The sequence below is a fragment of the Hypanus sabinus genome, chromosome 23, assembly GCF_030144855.1.
Source record: "Hypanus sabinus isolate sHypSab1 chromosome 23, sHypSab1.hap1, whole genome shotgun sequence".
Classification (NCBI taxonomy): Eukaryota; Metazoa; Chordata; class Chondrichthyes; order Myliobatiformes; family Dasyatidae; genus Hypanus; species Hypanus sabinus.
Genome location: NC_082728.1, coordinates 52,694,666 through 52,718,776, shown reverse-complemented (window position 1 = coordinate 52,718,776; position 24,111 = coordinate 52,694,666). Strand labels below are relative to the sequence as shown.

Sequence of the window (24,111 nt, the reverse complement as noted above, 5' to 3'; positions counted from 1 at the left end):
CATGGATTGCAGGTGGAAATTGATCACAGATAGAAGTGGATCACAGATCAAAGGTTTCAGAGGTACATTTAATAGAAACACAGAAAACCTACAGCACAATACAAGCCCTTCAGCTCACAAAGTTGTGCTGAACATGTCCCAACCTTAGAAATTACTAGGCTTACCCATAGCCCTCTATTTTTCTAAGCTCCATGTACCTATCCAAATGTATTTTTAAAAACTCTATTGTATCTGCCTCCACCACTGTTGCTGGCAGCCCATTCCATGCACTCTCTGAGTAAAAAACTTACCCCTGACATCTCCTCTGTACCTACTCCCCAGCACCTCAAACCTGTGTCCTTTTGTGGCAACTATTTCAGCCTTGGGAAAAAGCCTCTGACTATCCACATGATCAATGCCCCTCATCATCTTATACACCTCTATCAGGTCACCTCTCATCTTCTGTCGTTCCAAGGAGAAAAGGTGAGTTCACTCAACCTATTCTCATAGGCATCCTCCCCAAACCAGGCAACATCTTTGTAAATCTCCTCTGCACCCTTTCTATGGTTTCCACATCCTTCCTGTAGTGAGGCAACCAGAACTGAGCACAGTACTCCAAGCGGGGTCTGACCAGACTCCTATATAGCTGCAACATTACCTCTCGGCTCCTAAATTCAGTTCCACGATTGATGAAGGCCAATATACCATATGCCTTCTTAACCACAGAGTCAACATGCACAGCTGCTTTGAGCGTCCTATGGACTCAGACCCCAAAATCCCTTGGCTCCTCCACACTGCCAAAAGTCTTACCATTAATACTATATTCTGCCATCATGTTTGACCTAGCAAAATGAACCACTTCACATTTATCTGGGTTGAACTTTATCTGCCACTTCTCAGCCCAGTTTTGCGACCTATCAATGTCCCACTGTAACCTCTGACAGCCCTCCACACTATCCACCACACCTCCAACCTTTGTGTCATCAGCAAACTTGCTAACCCATCTCTCCACTTCCTCATCCAGGTCATTTATAAAAATCACTAAGAGTAAAGGTCCCAGAACAGATCCCTGAGTCACATCACTGGTCACTGACCTCCATGCAGAATATGACCCATCTACAATCACTCTTTGCATTCTTTGGGCAAGCCAGTTCTGGATCCACAAAGAAATGTCCCCTTGGATCCCATGTCTCCCTACTTTCTCAATAAGCCTTGCATGGAGTACCTTATCAAATGCCTTGCTGAAATCCATATACACTACATCTACTGCTCTTCCTTCATCAATGTGTTTAGTCACAGCCTGAAAAAATTCAATCAGACTCGTAAGGCATGACCTACCCTTATCAAAGACATGCTGACTATTCTTAATCATATCATACCTCTCCAAATGTTCATAAATCCTGCCTCTCAGGATCTTCTCCATCAGCTTACCAACCACTGAGGTAAGACTCACTGGTCTATAATTTCCTGGGCGATCTCTACTCCCTTTCTTGAATAAAGGAACAACATCCGCAACGTTCCAATCCTCCAGAACCTCTCCCGTCCCCATTGATGATGCAAAGATCATCGCCAGAGGCTCAGCAAACTCCTTCCTCACCTCCCACAGTAGCCTGGGGTACTTCTCTGGTCCCAGCTTGATGCTTTCCAAAAGCTCCAGCACATCCTCTTTTTAAATATCTACATGCTCAAGCTTTTCAGTCTGCTGCAAGTCATCACTACAATCACCAAGATCCTTTTTCATAGTTCATAGTTCCCTGAAAGTGGAGTCTCATGTAGATAGGGTGGTGAAGAGGGCTTTTGGAACGCTGGCCTTTATAAATCAAAGCATTGAGTACAGAAGTTGGGATGTAATGCTAAAGTTGTACAAGACATTGGTAAGGCCAAATTTGGAATATTGTGTGCAGTTCTGGTCACCGAATTATAGGAAAGATATCAATAAATTAGAGAGAGTGCAGAGACGATTTACTAGGATGTTACCTGGGTTTCAGCAATTAAGTTACAGAGAAAGGTTGAACAAGTTAGGTCTCTATTCATTGGAGCGTAGAAGGTTGAGGGGGGATTTGATCGAGGTATTTAAAATTTTGAGAGAGAGAGATAGATAGAGTTGACGTGAACAGGCTGTTTCCATTGAGAGTAGGGGAGATTCAAACTAGAGGACATGATTTGAGAGTTAGGGGGCAGAAGTTTAAGGGAAACACGAGGGGGTATTTCTTTACTCAAAGAGTGATAGCTGTGTGGAATGAGCTTCCTGTAGAAGTAGTAGAGGCCAGTTCAGTTGTGTCATTTAAGGTAAAATTGGATAGGTATATGGACAGGAAAGGAGTGGAGGGTTATGGGCTGAGTGTGGGTAGGTGGGACTAGGTGAGATTAAGGGTTCAGCATGGACTAGGAGGGCCAAGATGGCCTGTTTCCGTGCTGTGATTGTTATATGGTTATATGGTTTATATGGAATACTGAAGTAAAGTACTGTATTCATTAAGTACCTCTGCTATTTCCTCCGGTTCCATACACACTTTTCCACTCTCATACTTGATAAGTCCTATTCTTTCATGTCTTATCCTCTTCCTTTTCATATACTTGTAGAATGCCTTGGGGTTTTCCTTAATCCTACCTGCCAAGGACTTCACATGACCCCTTTTGGCTCTCCTAATTTCCTTCTTAGGCTCCTTCCCATTAGCCTTATAATATTTTAGATCTCTAACATTACCTAGCTCTCTGAACCTTTTGTAAGCTTTTCTTTTCCTCTTGACCAGATGTATTACAGCCTTTGTACACCACGGTTCCTGTACCCTACTATAACTTCCCTGTCTCATTGGAATGTACCTTTGCAGAACTCCACACAAATGTCCCCTGAAGATTTGTCACATTTCTTCCGTACTTTTCCCAGAGAACATCTGTTTCCAATTTAAGCATCCAATTTCCTGCCTGGTAGCCTCATAATTCCCCTTTCTCCATGATGCACCATCAATAACTCACTCTGAGACGTAAAGGCAAGATATCGGCTTTTATTGACTGGAAGAAGGAACCAGCAGTGAGTGACCACCATACTACATCCTGGAGACTGAGAGGCCGGCCCCAGGCCTCGATCGCCTTTATACAGGGGTCTGTGGGAGGAGCCACAGAAGCAGTCAGCAGGGGGTGTGTCCAGACAGGCACACGTAGTTCACCACATTCACCCCCCCTTTGTTTTAAAAGAGTCCCCATGTGGCAAAGTTTCTTACAGGTTAAGTCTATCAGGTGGTCGAATCTGTCGCTGCGATCTACGTAGCACCGGCTGTGATTGCACAGATGCTGGCGGTGGCGGTGATTGCACAGGAGATGGAGGTTGTGCTGGTTCCAGCCCACTAGGCGTCAGTGGTCCCTCACGCCTGGTATATATGTGTACAAAAACGCCCAGTATATGAGTGTCGTGAGGAGTCTGTGTAGGGCCTGGTGAGCGTGGTGTCACCTCGGGTACAGGGTTCATAGTTACCGGAGAGTGTTCAGGGTGGTGGTCTGCTGCACCTGCGGGCGCCAGGTAGTGGATGGAGACCGTGTCCTCCCGCCTGTCAGGTAAGACCACGTAGGCATACTGGGGGTTCGCATGTAGAAGGTGAACCCTCTCGACCAGCGGGGAGTATTTATTACTCCTCACATGTTTCCGGAGCAGCACTGGCCCCGGGGACGTCAGCCAAACTGGCAGAGTGGTCCCAGTGACAGACTTCCTGGGAAAAGAGAATAGGCGTTCGTGAGGGGTGGCATTGGTGGACGTACACAACAGAGAGCGGATAGAGTGGAGTGCCTCAGGGAGGACCTCCTGCCATCGAGATACCGGCAACCCTTTTGACTTAAGGGTTAAAAGTGTGGCCTTCCACACTGTGGCATTCTCCCTCTCCACCTGTCCATTTCCCCGGGGATTATAACTCGTGGTCCGACTAGTAGCAATGCCCCTAGCTAGCAGGTACTAGCGCAGCTCGTCACTCATAAAGGAGGACCCTCTATCACTGTGGATATAGCAGGGATACCTGAACAGAGTGAAGAGTTGGCGCAGGGCTTTTATGACGGACGTGGCAGTGGTGTCGGGGCAGGGAATGGCAAAGGGGAACCGTGAGTACTCGTCGATAACATTGAGAAAATAGACATTGCGGTCAGTGGAGGGAAGGGGGCCCTTAAAGTCAACACTCAGTCGCTCAAAAGGGCGGGTGGCCTTGACAAGTTGCGCCGTGTCAGGACGGTAGAAGTGCGGTTTGCACTCAGTGCAGATTTGGCAGTCCCTGGTCATCGTCCTGATGTCCCCCAGGGAGTACGGCAGGTTCCGGGCTTTCACGAAATGGTAAAATCGGGTGAACCCTGGATGGCAAAGTTGTGCATGAAGGGCGTATAGCTGGTCGAGCAGTGCGCTAGCACATGTACCCCGGGATAGGGCATCAGAGAGCTCATTGAGTCTGCCAGGCCGGTACAGAATATCATAGTTGTAGGTGGAGAGTTCTATTCTCCACCGCAAAATCTTACCATTTTTGATTTTACCCCGCTGTTGGTTGCTGAACATGAACGCAACCGAGCACTGGTCGGTCAGCAAGGTGAACCTTTTGCCAGCGAGATAGTGCCTCCAGTGCCTAACAGCCTCCACTATGGCCTGGGCTTCTTTCTCCACCGCAGAGTGCCAAATTTCAGAGCCTTGGAGGGTACGAGAAAAGAATGCTACTGGCCTGCCTTCCTGATTGAGGGTAGCAGCCAGAGCGAAATCGGAGGCGTCACACTCTACTTGGAAGGGAGCGGTCTCGTCCACCGCATGCATCATAGCTTTGGCAATGTCCCTTTTAATGCAGCTGAAGGCCGCACAGGCCTCAGCAGAGAGGGAAAAAGTGGTAGACTTAACCAGGGGGTGGGCCTTGTCTGCGTAATGGGGGACCCATTGGGCGTAATAGGAAAAAAAACCCAGGCACCGTCTGAGGGCCTTGAGGGTGGTGGGAAGAGGGAGCTCTAACAGGGGGCGCATACGTTCGGGATCAGGGCCAATAACCCCGTTTTCCACGACATACCCAGTATAGCAAGGCGGGTGGTACCAAACACACACTTGTCCCTGTTATAAGTAAGGTTCAGAGCTGCGGCCACTTGGAGAAATCGTTGGAGGTTGGCGTCGTGATCCGGCCAGTCACGACCACAGATGGTGATGTTATCCAGATAAGGAAATGGGGCCTCCCAAGTCGGTACTGGTCCACCATCCGGTCCATTTCCCTCTGGAAGACAGAGACACCATTTGTGACACCGAAGGGGACGCGCAGGAAGTGATAGAGCCTGCCGCCCGCCTCGAAGGCGGTGTAGGGGCGGTCCTCTGGGCGGATGGGGAGCTGGTGATAAGCAGATTTCAGATCTATTGTCGAGTACACCTTGTACTGAGCAATCTGGTTGACCATATCCGCAATGCGGGGTAGGGGGTACGCGTTAAGCTGTGTGAACCTATTGATGGTTTGACTATAGTTCACGACCATCCTATTTTTCTGCCCAGTCCGAACAACAACCACCTGGGCCCTCCAAGGGCTTGTGCTTGGCTCAATGATCCCCACCCTGAGCAGCCGCTGTACCTCTGACTGAATGAAGGCCCTGTCCCCCACACTGTACCTCCTGCTTTTAGTTGCCACAGATTTACAGTCGGGGGTCAGGTTGGCGAACAGCGGTGGGGGAGGGACCTTGAGGGCAGAGAGACTGCAAGTGGTGTCGGTAGCGCAGCTGTCGGCATGGTTCTGGATGGGACGTGTGGGCCCGTGTGTGTGTGTGGTCAGTAGTGATGAAGTCCCACAGAACTGAGGATTCCGGACAGTGAGTGGTGGGAGGGGCCCGTCATATACCATAGTCACACTTTCGAGATGGCTCTGGAAGTCCAGCCCCAATAGCACAGGTGCGCACAGCTTAGGCATGACCAGTAGCGCAAAGTTCCGATATTCTGTGCCTTGAACCACCAATGTCGCTACACAACCTGCCCGGATGTCAGTGGAATGTGACCCAGAAGCCAAATTGATCCTCCGACTTACCGGCCGTGTTGCGAGTCCGCAGCGTTGCACTGTGTCCGGGTGAATAAAACTCTCAGTGCTGCCCGTATCAAACAGGCATCTAGTCCTGTACCCCTCCACCAGGATGTCCATCATTGACCTTGCAAGCTGGTGTGGGGCGCTTTGGTCGAGGGTTACAGTGGCCAGAGTTGAGCCGTTGGGGTACCCAGTAAGCATCGGAGGGTCGGGAGCGGGGCATGCTGACGCAGTCAAAGATGGCCGCCCACATCCGGGCATGCAAGATGGCGGCCCCCATGTCTCACCTGCAGCGCTGCACTCCGCTCGTAATTTAGACTTACAGACCTTGGCGAAATGGCCCCGCTTTCCGCAGCTGGAGCAGGTCACTTCTCGCGCCCGGCTGCATTTTCGAGGATGTTTACCGACTCCACAGAAGTAACACAGCACGGGCTTTTGATGGGCCACAGCCGTGGTCGGGTTCGGGGAGCTCGTGGAATCGCGACTGGCAGCGGCGCTGGCGAATTCGCTCGCGGGAACTGGCGGCGGTGGGGACTGAGGCGTCCACGGAACCGGCGGGAAATCATGCGGCTGGACAGCGTCAGCGTTGTGCAACGCAGCTTCCAGCATGTCGGCCGTCTCGATCGCCAAGCGTAAGGTAAGATCGGCTTTTTCCAGCAACCGCTGGAGCACGTACACTCTCAGTCCCGTCACAAAGGCGTCTCGTACTAGCAGCTCCGCATGCTGTTCTGCCGTGAGCGTCTTGCAGTCACAAGTTCGGACGAGTGTCTGTAGTGCTAGGAGAAACTCGGCGCTCGATTCTCCAGGCCGCTGTCGCCGGGTAGCTAAGCAACGTCTTGCGTAGACGGTGTTCACCGGCCGCAGGTACTGTCTTTTGAGGGTGTCCAGTGCCCCAGCGTAGGTCGGCAGGTCTCTGATAATTGAATAAACTTTTGGGGTGACCCTCGAGAGGAGAATTCTGTGCATAACGGCAGGGTCAGTCGCACGAACCTCCTCCAAGTATGATTGGAAGCATGCAAACCAGAGTTCAAAAGCAAGAGCTGCTTCAGGGTCTTGGGGGTCCAAATCCAATCTGTCCAGATGTAAAACGGTTTCCATGTTTTAAAACTTCCAGTCAATAAAATTGATGCACCATCAATAACTCACTCTGAGACGTAAAGGCGAGATATCGGCTTTTATTGACTGGAAGAAGGAACCAGCAGTGAGTGACCACCATACTACATCCTGGAGACTGAGAGGCCGGCCCCAGGCCTCGATCGCCTTTATACAGGGGTCTGTGGGAGGAGCCACAGAAGCAGTCAGCAGGGGGCGTGTCCAGACAGGCACACATAGTTCACCACACTCCAATTAAATGTTTTTCTAACTTGTCTGTTCCTATCTTTCTGCAATGCTATTGTAAAGGAGATAGAATTATGATCACTATCTCCAAAATGCTCTCCCACTGAGAGATCTGACACCTGACTAGGTTCATTTCCCAATACCAAATCAAGTACAGCCTCTCTCCTCTTGTAGGCTTATCTACATATTGTGTCATAAACCTTCCTGAACACTCCTAACAAACTCCACCCCATCTAAACCCTTTGCTCTAGGGAGATGCCGATTGATATTTGGGAAATTAAAATCTCCCATCACGGCAACTCTGTTATTATTACACCTTTCCAGGATCTATTTCCCTATCTGCTCCTTGATATCCCTGTTACTATTGGGTGGCCTATAAAAAAACACCCAGTAAAGTTATTGACCCCTTCCTGTTCCTAATCTCTACCCACAGAGACTCCATAGACAATTCCTCCATGGCATCCTCCTTTTCTGCAACCATTATACTATCTCTGATCAACATTGCCACGCCCCCAACTCTTTTGCCTTCCCCCCCATCCTTTCTGAAACATCAGAGAAATGTATACAATATACATCCTGAAATGCTTTTTCTTCACAATCATCCACGAAAACAGAGGAGTGCCCCCAAAGAATGAACGACAGTTAAATGTTAGAACCCCAAAGTCCCCCCTCCTCCCCTCCCTCCCACGTGTAAGCAGCAGGAAGCAATGATCCCCCCTCACCCCACTGGCATAAAGAAGCATTAGCACCCACCACCGAGCACTCAAGCGTGATATAGGCAGCAGTAAAGACACAGACTTGCAGTACTCCAAAGACTACATTGCACACCCGCCATTCGACATACCACAGGCTCTCTCTCCCTAATAAGGGAGAACGAGCTGTCTCCGTTTCACAGTGAGAGGGAAACATAACAAACAACTCATTGGTTTACAATGTTAAAAATCCATTGTGTCGCTTTTTCCGAGCTCTGTGCCCAAAGGTCTCGGGTCTCTGAGCTCACAGCCTTAGATCCTCCATCTCCTATGATACACCAGTCTTCTGCTTGGACGCTGACCTCCGATTCCCCCCCCCCCCCCCCCCGTTTCCAGAGCCACAGAAACTCGGTCCTCTGAAGGTGAGCGGAGCTCTTCAGCCAAGCCCTTGGCGTGCCAAACAACAGTCAGTTGTGAAACCCCGAGAGCGGGTCTCATTCAACGTGTAACTCCGTGGGTCTCAAAAGGACCCTGAAAGGGAAAAGTAGAGATATTAAAGATGGAAATAGAGCTGTTTCTGGAGACGCAAGCAAAGAAGTTGCCATTAGGTGCCATTAGCCCTCCTAAGCTCTGCCTTCAGATTATAGTGGATCACAGATTGAAGAGGATCACAGGGGTGGGAACTTCGGTAGAAGTGGACCAGTGATTGGAGAGGCCACTTCTCGGTGGGATCGTAAACGAAAGAGGATCACAAACTGAAGTGAATTCACAGCTGAAAGTGGATCACGGGTCATACAGAGATCACTGTGGAAGTCCCTCACAGAGAGAAATGAAGTTATGATGATAAGCAGCAGTGTAGTTACTGGCTTTCATTGGGTGAAAAATGAGGCAGGGAACATTTCAATAAACATGATCAGTCAATTGCCAGGTTTTTGATTGTACAATTGGTACTTGACAGTGCCGTAATAAAAATAGAACCCTCCACGTTACACTGCAGTGGTCACCAACAGTTAATTCAGAGCCCACAGGAATGTGAAATCACAGGAGGGCAAACATTGGCAAAGTCACAAACAGAATTCCTTATTTGCTTTGAATTTGGCTAAACGATAACATATGTCATCCAAGTGAATGTAGCCTCTGGGCTGTTGTTGTGGCTCTCAGGTATTATTTAAGTGGGTCGTGGCCCTCTCTGCTACGCTCCTCTCTCTGACAGACCTTTGCAGTCTCTAAAGGAAACAGCTAAGAATGTGTAAAACATGTTTTAAAAAAACAAATTCCAAAATCACCTTCACAGCTCATAGTGTCAGCTGTTTGTTTATTGACATGATTTTCTGCTCTCTCCTTATGAAGATATTAACCATTCATTAGGATAAAGTCTGACAACTGTCAAGAGCCCAGCATGCTACTCGTGCGATCGTTCCTTATTTGGGAAGTCACACAGCTGTCGTTAGTGATCTTCCTCTTTAATTCAGATTTGAGGTGAGAGGGCAGATGGGTCGTCAGGCTGATGAAAGTAAGCACTGGGGAGACTGCAGCACTGTCTTAATTTCACTGTTTAGCTTTTGTGGTTAATTCTTGGAGAAGCGCTTGAAGCCACAACATGATGTTGCACAAGCTGGAGTTGTAGAGGCTCAGAGCAATACAGTGTGAATATAGGCCCCTCACCCCAACCAGCCCATGCTAACCATGGTGCCCACACAGCTAGTCACAATTTTGTGCATTTGCTCCGTCTACGCCCAACTCTCACTCCTCCATACAGCTCCTAAGGGATGCCAATGTACCCACCTCAATCATTTCCTCTGGCAGCTCGTTCCATATACTCAAACCCTCTGTGTGAAAACATTGACCCTCAGGTTCCTTTTAAACCATTCCCTCCTCATCCTAAACCCACACCTCCTGGTTTTGAACTTGCCTAATCCTGGGGAAAAGACTGCTATCATCAACCTTATCTACTCTCTCATGAAGGGAACCAATGATCATATGTTCAGCATGGTAGCTTAGTGGTTAGCACAACATTTTACAGTACAGGCAACCCAGGTTCGATTGCCACCGCTGCCTGTAAAGAGTTTGGACATTCTCCCCGTAACTGCATGGGTTTCTTCTGGGTGCTCTGGTTTCCTCCCACAGTCCAAAGATGTACCGGTTAGTAGGTGAATTGGTCATTGTAAATTGTCCCGTGATTAGACTCGGATTAAACCGGGGCATTGCTGGGCAGCACGGCTCAGAGGGCCAGAAGGGCCTACGCATGCTGTATCGCAATGTTCAGTTCGTAAACCTCCATAAACTTGCCCCACATACTTCTGTGCTTCAAGGACCTAGCGTGGCCAACTGCTCCGCATAGCTCAGTGCTCTAGTCCTGGCAACATCCTGGTAAATTTTCTGTGCACTCTTTCCAGTTGAACCATAACTTTCGCTTGTTGTCATACAGGGTGACCAAAAAATGTCCACGTTATTCCAAATGCAGTCTTACCAATGACCTATACAACTGCAACATAATCTCCCAACTCCTATTCTTTATTGAAATCCATTTGTCACTCCTCAGCTCACTTCCCGAATTCATCAAGATCCCCGTACAATAGTGTTCTTCAGCATCAAGCACACCTCCAAGTTTTGTGTCATCCATAAACTTACTGATCAAGCCTTGTGTATTCATACCCAAATCATTTATAGAAATAGTAAATATCAAGGGTCCCAATACAGACCCTTATGGCACATCACTAGTCACTGGCATCCATTTTGAGAAATAACCTTCAATCACCACCTTCTGAGTGTACTGAGTCACAAAGGATCTCCTTAAGTCATTGGTGGAAGGGAAGACCAAACACGGTATAGCAGTCCAGAATTTTGAGGCCTGGGTATAACATCAGAGCAAACAAACTTACCAAGAGACAAGAGGAGGGGACCATTGGGAGTGCAGGAGAAACAGGGGAGAAACAATGACAAGAACATTATCAAGGAAGTGTAAAAAGACAGCATATGTTTTATTTCTAAAGCAGTGGAGATAAAGGCAACAAGATGGGTATATTGCAAGAAGCACCACAAATGCAGTAGAGAAGGAAACTGCTTCACATGAGAAGCATATTTTGGACAGATTTGAGAAATCTCTCAGGCCTTTGGCGATCCTAAGATCACTGAAGTTAATTTTGTGGAGCAGCCATCAGCACTGAGATATTCTGCAATACCAAGGAGTATGGGTTTATATGTTTCAGAGGGAGCAGTAAACAAGCAAGGAGGAGTTTTAATGGTGAGGAGGATGTAACTGAATAGGGATTTAATTGCCTACCTATTATGACAAGAGATGTACAAGTATGTATATTGTGTTAAAGAGACAGTTTCCATTTTGAGCCCATTATATATTTTCTCTTCATTAATGTGAGAGCGAAAATCAATATACATTACATTAGAGGTCACAAGGGACTAGTCAGCATGATGGGCATGTTATAGTAGATAACATATTGAGTGAATGTTTTCTCACTTAGTAAGGAACTCATAAACATTGTTTATCAAAGGTTACTGCATAATGCTGAATTCTACTCTATCTCTGGGAGAAAGATATCCCAATAGAAGGCTGTGCCAGGAAAAGCCTGGCTAACAATGTATTGAATTCCATGCTACTGTTTAACACCACATTTGTGCTTACTTTTTTCTGGTTCGTGATAGATCTAATCAAGCAGCTGTTCTGGATATCAAAAGCAAGACATGTCTGAAACTTGGAGACAACATCTTTTTGTTCTTCTGGCGCTTTGAAATCATTAGATAAAGCAAAAATTGTTTAGGTGCACAAAAGAACTTCATTTTGCTTTGCATGATTTTAATCTGTACAAATTCCCAAGTCCTGCTCTGATGAGTCCATAATGAACACCACAAAGTACTGTACAAAGTTCCCAGCCAAACTGCGGAAGGGGAATATCAGGATAACATGATAGATGTGAAATTCCAGTTCGTAAATTTGGAGAGGATATCTATTGTTCTTTTTAGAGAACACAAGGACCTGATTTAATTAAGTGTTTAAAATAATGAAACATTTTAAGTGGCGGGGGATATTGTTTCCAACAGCAAAGCACTAATAAAAACTAATGAGCAAAATGCCGAAGTATGGATGGGGGTATTTTCACACAGTGGATGATTATGATCTGGATAGGAAACTGCAGGGCTGTGGAGACAGGAAGATTCAGGGATAGTTCTTCCAAAAGGCAAGCAATGTCACAATGGGCTGAATGAACATCCTTTGTGGCACTTAATGTTTAAGAAATGCAAAGGGTAGTTTATGGTCTCAGCCAATATTCTGTCAATCGACTTTTTTATCAGTCAGAAAGAAAGGGAATTGGCTCCAGTGCACATCTTCCCAGCAAAGAGTTCATTGTTTGCTTGGTAATGGCTATCCTAGATATTTTACACACAGATTTTCACTCATAGAGAGTGCATGCTTGCTTGTGGAAAATGAAGTTTGCATCAGACAGATTCTAAGGTAGCAATGCCTACTTATCATAATCTGCATCAGCCGTAGAGAACAATCCATGGAAGGCATCAGCAATCTTCCTTTGTATCAACTACACAACTTGTTTACATGTAAAGCTCTTAATGTAGTAAAAATGTCCCAAGGCTATTTGAAAAAGGGGTAGCAGGCAAAATTTACCATGGAGACACTGTTAACAGTTGGCCAGAAATCTTGGTGAGAGAGGCAGCTCCAGGAAAGAATTCCTAAAGATTCAAAGTACATTTATTATCAAAGTATGTGTGCAGTGTACAATGCTGAGATTCATCTTCCCACAGGCAGCCACGAAACAAAGAAAGAAAAACAATGGAACCCATTCAAAGAAAAACATCAAACCCCAAAATGCAAAATAAAGAACAAATTATGCAAACAGCAGAAAAATACGCAAAAAACACAGAATATAAAACACCAAACTACAAATCATCATAACAGTCCAGTCCAGTTCAGTTCAGTTCAATCTAGTGCTATGTCCTTCATTGTAGACCAATGTTGGAGCAACAGTAGCAGAACCACATTTGAAATGAAAAGAAGATGTAAAAAAAATTAAAGAAGGAGAAGAAGGAAGTTAGTTTCATGAACCATCTGAAGGATGTCACCCTTGGTTGTGTTGTTTGCTGGCGCCATCTTCTCTGCTGATTAAATGCTTGACATTTAAAACAAAATAAAGTGGCAATTCCAATTCAACTGCAGTGCAGTAAAGAAACATTTGGTCAAGTGTAAATCTCTGATAAAGCTCTTTTGGATTCTTTAAACAGGCAGATTTTCCCTTCAGAGACCTATACATGTACAAATTATTTATCCTTGAGCCAATAAATTATTTTAGTGGCATGTTGTCATGTCTTAAATAATTTATTTTACCAACAACAGGAGTGCACAAACCTGTATCATTGATATGTCCAGTAAATACAGCATCAGAGAATCTTCATCTGACTTCACCCAACCAATCACAAGTCAGTTCATCTCTGACTTTTACCACAGTGTTTGCTGTCCTTGTCTTCATCATTGTAATGGAAATAAAACGGCTGAGTAGGTGGACTGAGTAGGTGGCTGAGTAGGCAATCGTAGGACCACAGGTAGTAGAAGGCCATTCAGTCCATTGAATCTGTGCCAGTACCTTTGAAAGAAAACACTATTAAGTCTTACTCAAAACAACATAAGCAACAGAAGCAGGATCAGGCTCATCAGCTACTTGAGACCATTCTGTAATTAAGTAACATCATGGCTGATCGAATCTCGTGCTCAACACCACTTTCCCCATATCCTTTGACTCTGTGGTGTTGCAGATAGTTGTGAATACAGCTGAACACACAGAAAGCAGCCACCCCTGCATGAACTCTGTGTACATTCTTGCCGCCTCAGTTTAACAGTCAACATTATCAAAGATGCCCCTACCCCAGGCTTTCTCTCTTCTCTCCCTCACAGATGTAAAAGCTTTTTAGCATATAATGTGTATGCTGACCATGTTGCCAACTGACACAGATCTCACCGGCTTGCTTGTGGTCCACATGTCTCCATTCTCTGCCTGTCCAAATCTATCTTAAACATTGCCATTGTCCCTGTTTTGAGCAACACCACTAATGCATGTTCCAGACACATAATGCTCTCTGTTAGAAACTTGCCTTGATATTCTATATTCAAAGTACATTTATTTATTATCGATGTATGCAATATACAACCCTGAGATTCATCTTCCCACAGACAGCCATGAAACAAAGAAAAAAACATGGAACCCATTTAAAGAAAGACGTCAAACCCCTAATATGCAAATAAAGAACACATTGCGCAAATAGCAAGAAATAAGATCAAGTGAGAAACACAGAATACTAAACACCAAATCACAGGGACATAGAAAGAGTCCAGGCATATTCAGTTCAGCTCAGTTCAATTTGATTCAGCGAGATATCTCTCATTATCTGCAGGACGCAACTCTTGTCCACCCCGATCAAAACTGCACAAAGCAGCAAGAAAATAAAGACTGACCAGAAACCTGAAACACATCAAAACATGATCTACAGAGTCCAATCCACAAACCGCATTGATTGAACCTTGATCAATGAGATCCATGGACACTGGCACCTTCCTCTAGCAGTGAGAGGGAGAGAGTAACTATTCATATGTAGGCATCTTCCTTCGGCAGCAGCAAGCGAGAGGCAGAGACCGTTTACATGCAGCTAACTGGTGCTGAACACCCGCCCACTTCTGCTTTCCTCCAATCTTCCTTGATGCTTTAATGTGGGATTGGTGAAAATGAATTCAATCATGGACTCTCGTCCCTGTCTCCAGGATTCTAAGCCCCCAGGCTGCAACCTTCACCAGAATCCCTGCTGAGCTCCCTTGGAGACAGCAAAGCACAAGATTGCTCAATTGCCCTGAAAACACATCACCAACATAAAGATCACAGGCTCCATCAGTAGCAGAACCATGCTTGAAAGAAAAAGATGAAGAAAACAAGTGAAAGAAGTAATTTTGTGAACTGTAAAAGGACCTCGCCCTCGGTTGTGTTGTTCATTGGCTCTATCTTCTTCTGTCTCATCTTAAATCTCTGTCCTCCAGTATTTGGCATTTCCATCTTAGGGTGAAGGCTCTGATTATCTTGCTCATCCATTCCTCTTATAATTTTATATAGGTCTACCAGGTCACACCTCAAATGTTCCAGAGAAAATATTCCAAGTTTTCCAATGTCTCCTTTTAATGAATACTGTTTAATCTAATAACGTACTTGTGAACCTTCTCTGCACCCAGTGCAAAGCCTGTACACTCCTTCTGTAGTGTGATGACCAGAATTCATACTCCTACTTAGTGGGTCAGTAGACATCTGTAAAATCAAAAGGTAGAAATCAATACTTTGGGTTGAGTTCTTCCTCAGTGCTCCCATGAATGCCTTTCTTTCAGGAGGTGTCAGTGAGAAGTCGTTGCCACGTCGAATGGATAAAAGTGAGTCAATAGATGGCAAATAGAAGTGGGAAGCACAGTGGCACTGCTCATAGAGTCACAGCCTCAGAGGCCAGAGACGTGGTTTCAATCCTGATCTCGGGCACTATCTGTGAGGAATTTTCATGTTCTCTCTCTGACTAGATGAGTTTCCTCAAGGTGCTCTGCCTTCTCAGAAGCAGAACCAGAATCAGGTTCATAATAAAGATCCTCACCACCCAGGCCTTGGCATCTTCTCACAGATACTAACGGGCAGAAGGTATAGAAGCCTGAAGTCCCGCACCAGCAGATTCAGGAGCAGCTATGTCCCTTCAACCAACCTGCGCAGCCCCAATCACTACCTCAGTATAACAACACTAAGACTACTTTGCCTCTCTCCACTGCAATGGATGTGCACACTTTTGGTCTAATTACATTCATTCTTGTATAATTTTGTATAATTTACTGTATGTGTAATTTATGTTTTTCTTATGAATGTCGTGCCTCTAATGCTACATGCCTGTTATGCTGCTTCCAGTAATTTTCCTTTAAGTAGCAGCTATTAGCAATAAATTCATCTTTACTTCTCTTACATCCTAAAGGCATGCAGGTTACTAGGTTAATTTGCTACAGTAAATTGCCCCTAATGTGTATGTGAGTGGTGGAATCTAAGGACAATGTGAGGAGAATAAAATGGGATTAATGCAGAATTAATGAAAAATGGTGTTTGATAGTCAGCATGGACTCAATGGGTCTGTTACTCTACTTCTCAGAAGATCTATCTCCATGCTACAGTACATCTCACTATCTACAATTGTATCAGTAATTGTCCCTCCCATCACCGTTCTTGTTCCCGTTTCCCCCTCACCTCATCTCCTTACCTCCCATCATCTCCCTCTTTCCGTTCTTCCTTCTACTCTCTCCTATCAGATTTCCCCCTCTCCAGCTCTTTATTTCTTTCATCTATCCGCATCCCAGCTCTTTACTTCACCTCTCCCTCTCTCCTGATTTCACCTATCACCTACCATCAGTTACTTTTTCCTCTCCTACCGCCACCTTCTTGTTCTAACTTCTCATCTTTTCTCTGGACCTGATGAAGGGTCTCAGCCCTTTCCATAGATGCTGCCTGATCTGCTGAGTTCCTCCAGCATTTTGCATGTGATGCTTTGGATTTCCAGCATCAGTCGATTCTCTCGAACATCTCTATCTATATGTTGAATGAGTGAGTGGGTCAATGAAGAAGTACTCTTTCACCTTCCTCAATGCATTGTCAAAGACAGAGTTGAGTTTATTGTCATGAGCAGCAAGTCCATGTATGCACAAGTGCAATGAAAAACTTATTTGTAGCAGCATCACAAGGACATAGTATCACAGCAGCAGCAAACACAAGAAAAATACAAATTAAACATAAATTATACATGGGTCTTACAAGATAAAATATAGTTAGAACAAAAAAAATCGAGAGCCCTGCTGGCAGCCGATGGGGTAACATCTTTTTGAACTTGCTCCTACCTTATCTATCTTCTTGTTTCTTATCAGTTTTTTGAAACCTTATTATAAATCTTAACATTACTCTATTACGTCTTTGAGAAAGACTAAAGCCTCTGCAAAAGAAAAAGAAGATGATTCTCCAACCACTTTGGAATCAATTGATTTCCTTAAAAAGCAAAGAACAGAACTCTCTGAGGTATTTCAATATCTTAATGTCAATTTGGACACTATTCAACAAACTATAATCGAACATGAAAAGTGAATCAAGGAGAATAAAGAAACATAGATACTGGAAACGGACTTAGAAGACATGAGTAGGCTCTGCAAAAAATTTATCATATCTAATGAAAAATTAACAAAGAAGATAACCAACCTGGAAAGCAGAAGTAGAAGGAACAATCTACATATTCTGGGTCTTGAAGAATCAATTGAAGGTGCCCACCCCACGGAGTTCTTTGCAAGTTTTCTGAAGCAGCTATTTCCTGTTTTATTGCTGTCTGTGCCTAAGTTGAAAAGTGCCCACTGGTCACTGGCCCCCAAACCAAAGTCAGGAAAGCGTCCAAGATCAGTTATTTTATGTTTTCATGAACTTCATATTAAGGAGCTTTTAATCAATCATACCCGTCAAATAGGAATGATCGACTACAATGCGAAGATAATCAGATTCGTGGAAGACTATACACCGGAGGTTATGGCTGAACGTGTTAAGTACGAAGAGGTCATGTCGCTGCTTTATAATAAAGGAATTAAGCCCTCCCTTTGCTTCCCCGCACATCTTAGAATTGTTCTGAAAAATGGTGTGCAGAAATGGCTGGGATCGGTTGAACACGCACAGAAGTTTTTGAAAGCAGAAGATTAATCACGTTATATCTCTTACAAGAGCAATTATCTTTTTAATGTTGGATAGAATAAAGTTTTCATTATCTTACATTTTGACCATTTATATATCTTGTTTTGTGATATTTTCTTTGATTTTTTTACGACTTTATTCTTTTTTTGAGGGTTTTCTATATATTTGTTTTGAAATTGTTAAAATGAATCCTATTATGTTTTGGATTTCTGATCTAAGTTTTTTTTCTGTTTGTCTTGGTAGGAACATAATAACCTTGGATGATTGGAGTTTTGCCAGCAGGAATTCTTTGGGAGGGTTGTCTTTAGGGTTTAGCATGTCAACTATTCTTTGGCTGGCTTTATAGCTTTGGGAGGGCAAGGGGGAGGGGGTCTTTTTTTCCTTTTTTCTCTGGAAGCTGGGTTGGCTACCATCCAAATTCTCTGTTTGAATACCTTTTCTTATGGTTTGTTCTCTGGTTCTAATAATTTATGGTCAGATCTTTTAACTTATCTGTTAATTAGCATTTATAATGGATCAAAATATTAATTTACTTAGTTTTAATGTGAAAGGGTTAAATCATCCTGTGAAACAGAATAAGATTTTTGCTTATATTAAAAAGTTAAGGGCTCCCATTATTTTTCTACAAGAAACGCATGTACGTAGTTGTGACAATGCATGCCTTTTTAATCGATGGAGGGGCCTACAATTTCATTCTTCATTCAGAGCAAAATCTCGAGGGGTCTTGATTTTTATAGATAATGCAATTTCTTTTGTTCACATAAAGTTGTCTCTGACCCTAATGGGTGATTTGTCATAGTGTCAGGGAAACTAGATAATAAATTAATTTTATTTGCTAATGTGTATGCTCCCAATGTGGATGACCCAGGATTTTTTAAGCATTTCTTTTTATTCCTGCCGGATTTGAGTTTTTATTCTTTAATGATGGGAGGAGATTTTAATTGTTGTCTAGACCCAGTATTAGATCATTCTTCTCTTAAATCAGTCACACCTAATAAATCAGCTTTATTTTTTCAATCCTTTCTAATGAAGTGTGATATTGTTGATATCTGGTGGGGTTTTTTTTTACCCAGCAGAAAGGGAGTATTCATTCTTCTCTCATGTCCATTATTCCTATACCAGGATAGATTATTTTTATTTTATTGATAGTCAAATGATTCCATTAATTTAATCCATTGAAGATAAAGCAATAGCTGTATCCGACCATTCTCCTGTATTTCTGTCTTTAAATCTTCCTGTTTTCACTCACATGAACAGATCCTGGCATTTTAATTTAACTTTGTTATCTGATAAGGACTTTCCAAAATTTCTGGAGAATCAAATTACTCTTTTTTTGAAGAAAATGCATTGGAAGAGACTTCTAGTCTTATCAGTTGGGATGATTTTAAGGCATATATTAGAGGACAAATTATCTCCTATACTGCATATATTAAGAAAAAAGCTAATAAAGAGAGAACTGATTTAGTTAATTAATTAGAACAATTAGACCAGGAATATGCTTTGGCACCAGACCCTGAACTATACAAAAGATGTATTGAAATTAAAACTAAATATGATCTTCTTATAATATATCCAATTGAAAGCCAACTTTTAAAAGATAGAAGCCAATCCTACATATATATAGAGAAAAAACTGGTAAACTATTGACTAATCAATTGAAGACCTCTATAGCTAAACAGCAAATTACAGAAATTTGCAAGACCAATGGTTATATGACAACTGACCATTTTGAAATAAATGAAAACACAAAATGCTGGCAGAACTCAGCAAGCCAGACAGCATCTACGGGAGGAGGTAGTGATGATGCTTTGGCCCAAACCGTCATCACTACCTCCTCCCATAGATGCTGTCTGGTCTGCTGAGTTCTGCCAGCATTTTGTTTTTTTATTTATTTCCAGCATCTACAGATTCACTCGTGTTGCCTTTGAAATAAATGACACTTTTAGAGAATTTTATTCTAGTTTGTATAGCTCTGATTTTGTTAAAGATAATACTGCAATGAACAATTTTTTAAATGAATTAAATATTCCTGGACTTTCAGTTGATAATCGAAAGCAGTTGGATCAACCTATTTCTCAGGAGGAAATCACTGAAGCTATATGTTCTTTGCATTCTGGGAAATCTACAGGACTTGACGGATACTCTGGAGAATTTTATAAGGCTTTTTCTTCATTGCTTATACCTTATTGATGTTCTACCTTTGCAGATTCCTTTAAGGTGGGTAGGTTGCCAGTGTCTTTTTATGAAGCTTCCATTTTGCTTATTCTTAAAAAGAATAAAAATCCCACTGAATGTTCTTCATATAGACCAATCTTTTTACTCAGTGTTGATGCTAAGATCCTATCTAAAGTTTTGGCCCGTAGACTTGAAAATATTATACCTTCTATAATATCTGATTATCAGACAGGATTTATTAAAAATCGATATTTCCATTTTAATATATGGTGACTGTTAAATGTTATGTATTCTCCATCCTAGGAAATATTGGAATGTGTAATTTCTCTGGATGTAGAGAAGGCTTTTGATCGAGTTGAATGGCATTACCTATTTAAAACCTTAGAAAAATGTAATTTTGGACCAAATTTTATTCATTGGATTAAATTACTTTACTTATCTCCCTCTGCTTATTTCCTTACTAATTTTCAGATTTCTAAGCCAATTAAGCTCTAACGTGGAACCAGACAAGGATTCTGTTGAGCCCTTTGCTTTTTGATTTGGTATTAGAACCTTTAGCAATTGCTTTTCAAGAGTCTAAAGATATCGCCGGTATCTTAAGGAAAGGTACTATTCATAAAGTCTTGCTTTATGCTGAAGACCTATTGCTTTTTATATCTAATGTTACAACTTCTTTATTCTCTATGTTTCCTTTACTGACTAATTTTAGTCAGTTTTCAGGATATAAATTGAATTTACATAAGAGTGAATTGTTTCCTTTAAATAATTTGATACTAACTGATATTAACCTTCCTTTTAAAATTGTAAGAAAACAATTTATATATTCGGGTGTAACAATCACTAAGAATTATAAAGATCTATTCAAAGAAAATTTTCTAACCTTAATAAATTATGTGAAAAATACATTTTGTAATTGGTCTTTATCATTGGTTGGTCAAATTAATTCTATTAAAATGAATATTTCACCTAAATTTATATACCTTTTTCAAACTATACCTGTTTTTGTTCCTAATTCTTTTTTTGATTCTTTAGATTCAATTCTTCCTTCCTATGTATGGAAGAACAGAAAACCCTGTTTAAATAAAGCCCACCTTCAAAAAATTAAAAAGAATGGAGGCCTTTCTCTACCCAATTTTAGGTTATATTATTGGCCAATTAACATATGAAATCTTATGTTCTGGTTATATTAATCGTGAGGATGGTCCAATATGGGTCTTTTTGGAAGCCAACTCTGTTACAAAATTTTCTATTATTTCTCTTCTTGGATCCTCTCTTCCTTTATCTTTAAATAAATTCACTGACAGTTTGGTGGTTTAACACACTTTGAGGATCTGTTTAGAAAACATTTTGGTTTATTGAGATTTTCCCTTTTTAGTCCAATTTTTTCTCATTTTTTTAAACCATCTATTATCGATATGTTTTTTATCCAGATGCTGCCTGGCCTGCTGTGTTTCACCAGCATTTTGTGTGTGTTGTTTGAATTTCCAGCATCTGCAGATTTCCTCATGTTTTTTAGAGAATGGGATAGATTAAACGATTTCAGGATCTGTTTGTTGGAGGGAATCTCTCTTCTGTTGAGCAGCTCTCAGTGAAATATAACCTATCAAATACCCACTTTTCTCGATATCAACAGATTAGAGATATTTTAAGATCTAAACTACATATATTTCCTACCAGCACGGATAAGAACATAATAGATGTTATTTTTAATTTGAAACCTTTTGATAATGGCTCAATATATTATATTTATGGTCTGTTGTTGGGATTGAGAATGGCTCCTTTAGACAAAATTAAAAAAAGATTGGGAAAAGGATTTAGAGACTTTATTATCTGATGAGACCTGGAATACTGTTTTCAAAATGGTTAATTCTTCATCATTATGTGCTTGTCATTTCCTCCTACAATTTAAAGTGGTTAAGTGGTTAAACCCTATTTACATAGGGCTCATATGTCTGAAGACAAGCTCTCTTTATTTTTTGCAGAGATATCCCCTTATTGTGACAGATGTAATAATTGAGAGGCTTCATTAGTTCATATGTTTTGGTCATGTTTGTGCCTTGAAAAATATTGGAAAGATGTATTCCAAACTTTTTCTGTAATTTTTAAAGTTAATTTTAAGCCCAATCCTTTGACTGCCTTATTTGGTATTGTTGACGAAAGAGCTATAATTTTGGAGCCTTCTCATCTGCGGGTGCTGGCTTTTATTTCTCTTATGGCTAGGAGGGCAATCCTGCTTAAGGAGGTTGCCCCCCCCTACACATGTTCAATGGTTACGCGATGTTATGTCATGTTTAAATTTAGAGAAGATTCATTGTTTGATTTCTGATTCTAACCAAGATTTTCAAATGCTATGGGGACCCTTTCTGAACTATTTAAAAAATCTTTGAATTGTTATTATTATTAAAATATAGATTTGAGCTATTATTGTATAACACTATATGGTAAAGTACTCTTTTTTTCCTCTTGTTTTTTTTAACCAACCAGCTTTGTCTTGGTAGTTGGTGTAGATTTTTTAATAATAATATTAATCATATTACTGTATTTCATAATTCAATTTATTTTATTTGATTGATCATGAATATGGGATACTGTGATTATATCAGTGTGATTTATCAGTGCATTTTGTGGTATCTTATTTTGATTTATAATAAGTATCATTATGAATTCTGTATTTGTGTATATGAAATTTAATAAAAAATATTGGAAAAGAAAAGAACAAAGAAATCCATTTTTGTGCAAAGTTGTCAAAGTGGCAGAGTGTTGCTGACTGTTACAATTAAGGTTTTGCCAGTTGGTTCAAAAACTGAATGGTTGAAGGGTTCCCGAACGTGGTGGTGTGGGACTTCATGCTGGAGAGATTACTTTTGCACTGTAAGGGCAAGACTAAGGACTTAGTCCTATTTATCAAACTGCTTTCAGGCACTTTTGGTGGCTGGAGAGATCTGGAGATGCTTTTCACAGGATTTCCAGAAAGGTTACATTGTGCACTGCCATGTAACAGTGACCAATGGACCTGCAGGAGGACTGAGGCTAAAGTGTTTATGTCCATGAATAATTCTCAGGATGGAGCTGTGAGGAACAATGCTGAAGGGCAATGTAATGACAACTTATGTTGCTGACCAGAATCTGCAGTCACCCCGAAGCTGCAGGATGCGAGTAGCTGGATTACTGTCAGAAGAAATGGAAATAGGCAGTTAGAATAGAGCAGAGCACCCCTGTGGATTTCCATTTCAAAAACAAGTATACGGTTTTGGATACTTTTGTGGGGGATGACCTCCTGGGGGAATGCCACAGCAACGGGGTTACAGGCACTGAGCTTGGGTCCGTGGTGCAGAGAGGAAAGAGAGAGAAGAAGGGAGTGGTAGTGATAGGGAACTCGGTAGTGAGGGGAACAGATAGTAGATTCTGTGGACGTGAACACGACACTTGGATGGTATGTTGGCTCACAGGTGCCAAGGCCAGGGATGTCTCAGATCGCGTCCACAACATTTTGGAGAGGGAGGCAGAGCAGCCAGATGTCTTGGTACATATTGGTACCAATGACAAAGGAAGGAAAAGCAATGAGGTCCTGAAAAGAGAATTTAGAGAGCCAGGTAGAAAGCTGAGAAGCAGAATCTCCTGGACAGTAATTTCTGTATTGCTACCTATGCCATGTGCCAGTGATGGTAAAAATGGATGATTTGGCAGATAAGTGTGTGGCTGAGAAGCTGTTGCAGGGGGCAGGGCTTCAGGTTCTTGGATAACTGGGACCTCTTCTGGGGAGGTGTGACCTGTTAAAGAGTGACGGGTTGCACCTGAACCAGAGACGGACCAATATTCTTGCGGTCAGATTTGTTAGAGCTGTTGGGGAGTGTTTAAACTAACTTGGCAAGGGGTTGGGAACTGGAGTGAAGGGACTCAGGATAGAACGGATGGTAAAAAAGTAAAGATAGCATGCAGTCATATTGTCAGGAAGGGCAGGTAGGTGATGGGACTTAGGCCAATAGGCTGAGTATCAAAACATTAGGGATGCAGAGTCAGAAAGGTACTCAAGGTGTTGTATCTTAATGCACCTAGTATAAGAAATAAGGTGGATGATCTTGTTGCACTATTACAGATTGCCAGGTATGATGTAGTGGCCATCACTGAATCATGGCTGAAGGATGGTTGGAGTTGGGAGTTGAATGTACAAGGTTA

At 42.5% G+C, this 24,111-nt stretch overlaps 1 long non-coding RNA gene across 2 annotated transcripts in view; it reads left to right on the top strand.

The window, feature by feature from the left end:
* The window catches only part of LOC132380194 (uncharacterized), a 69,245-nt gene extending 48,489 nt beyond the window's left edge, over positions 1–20,756 (top strand). For both annotated transcript variants that reach the window (XR_009507695.1, XR_009507694.1), the window contains exon 3: positions 14,429–20,756. This is a non-coding gene — a long non-coding RNA (uncharacterized LOC132380194). The remainder of the gene's footprint in view (positions 1–14,428) is intronic.
* The last annotated feature ends 3,355 nt before the right edge of the window (positions 20,757–24,111 follow it).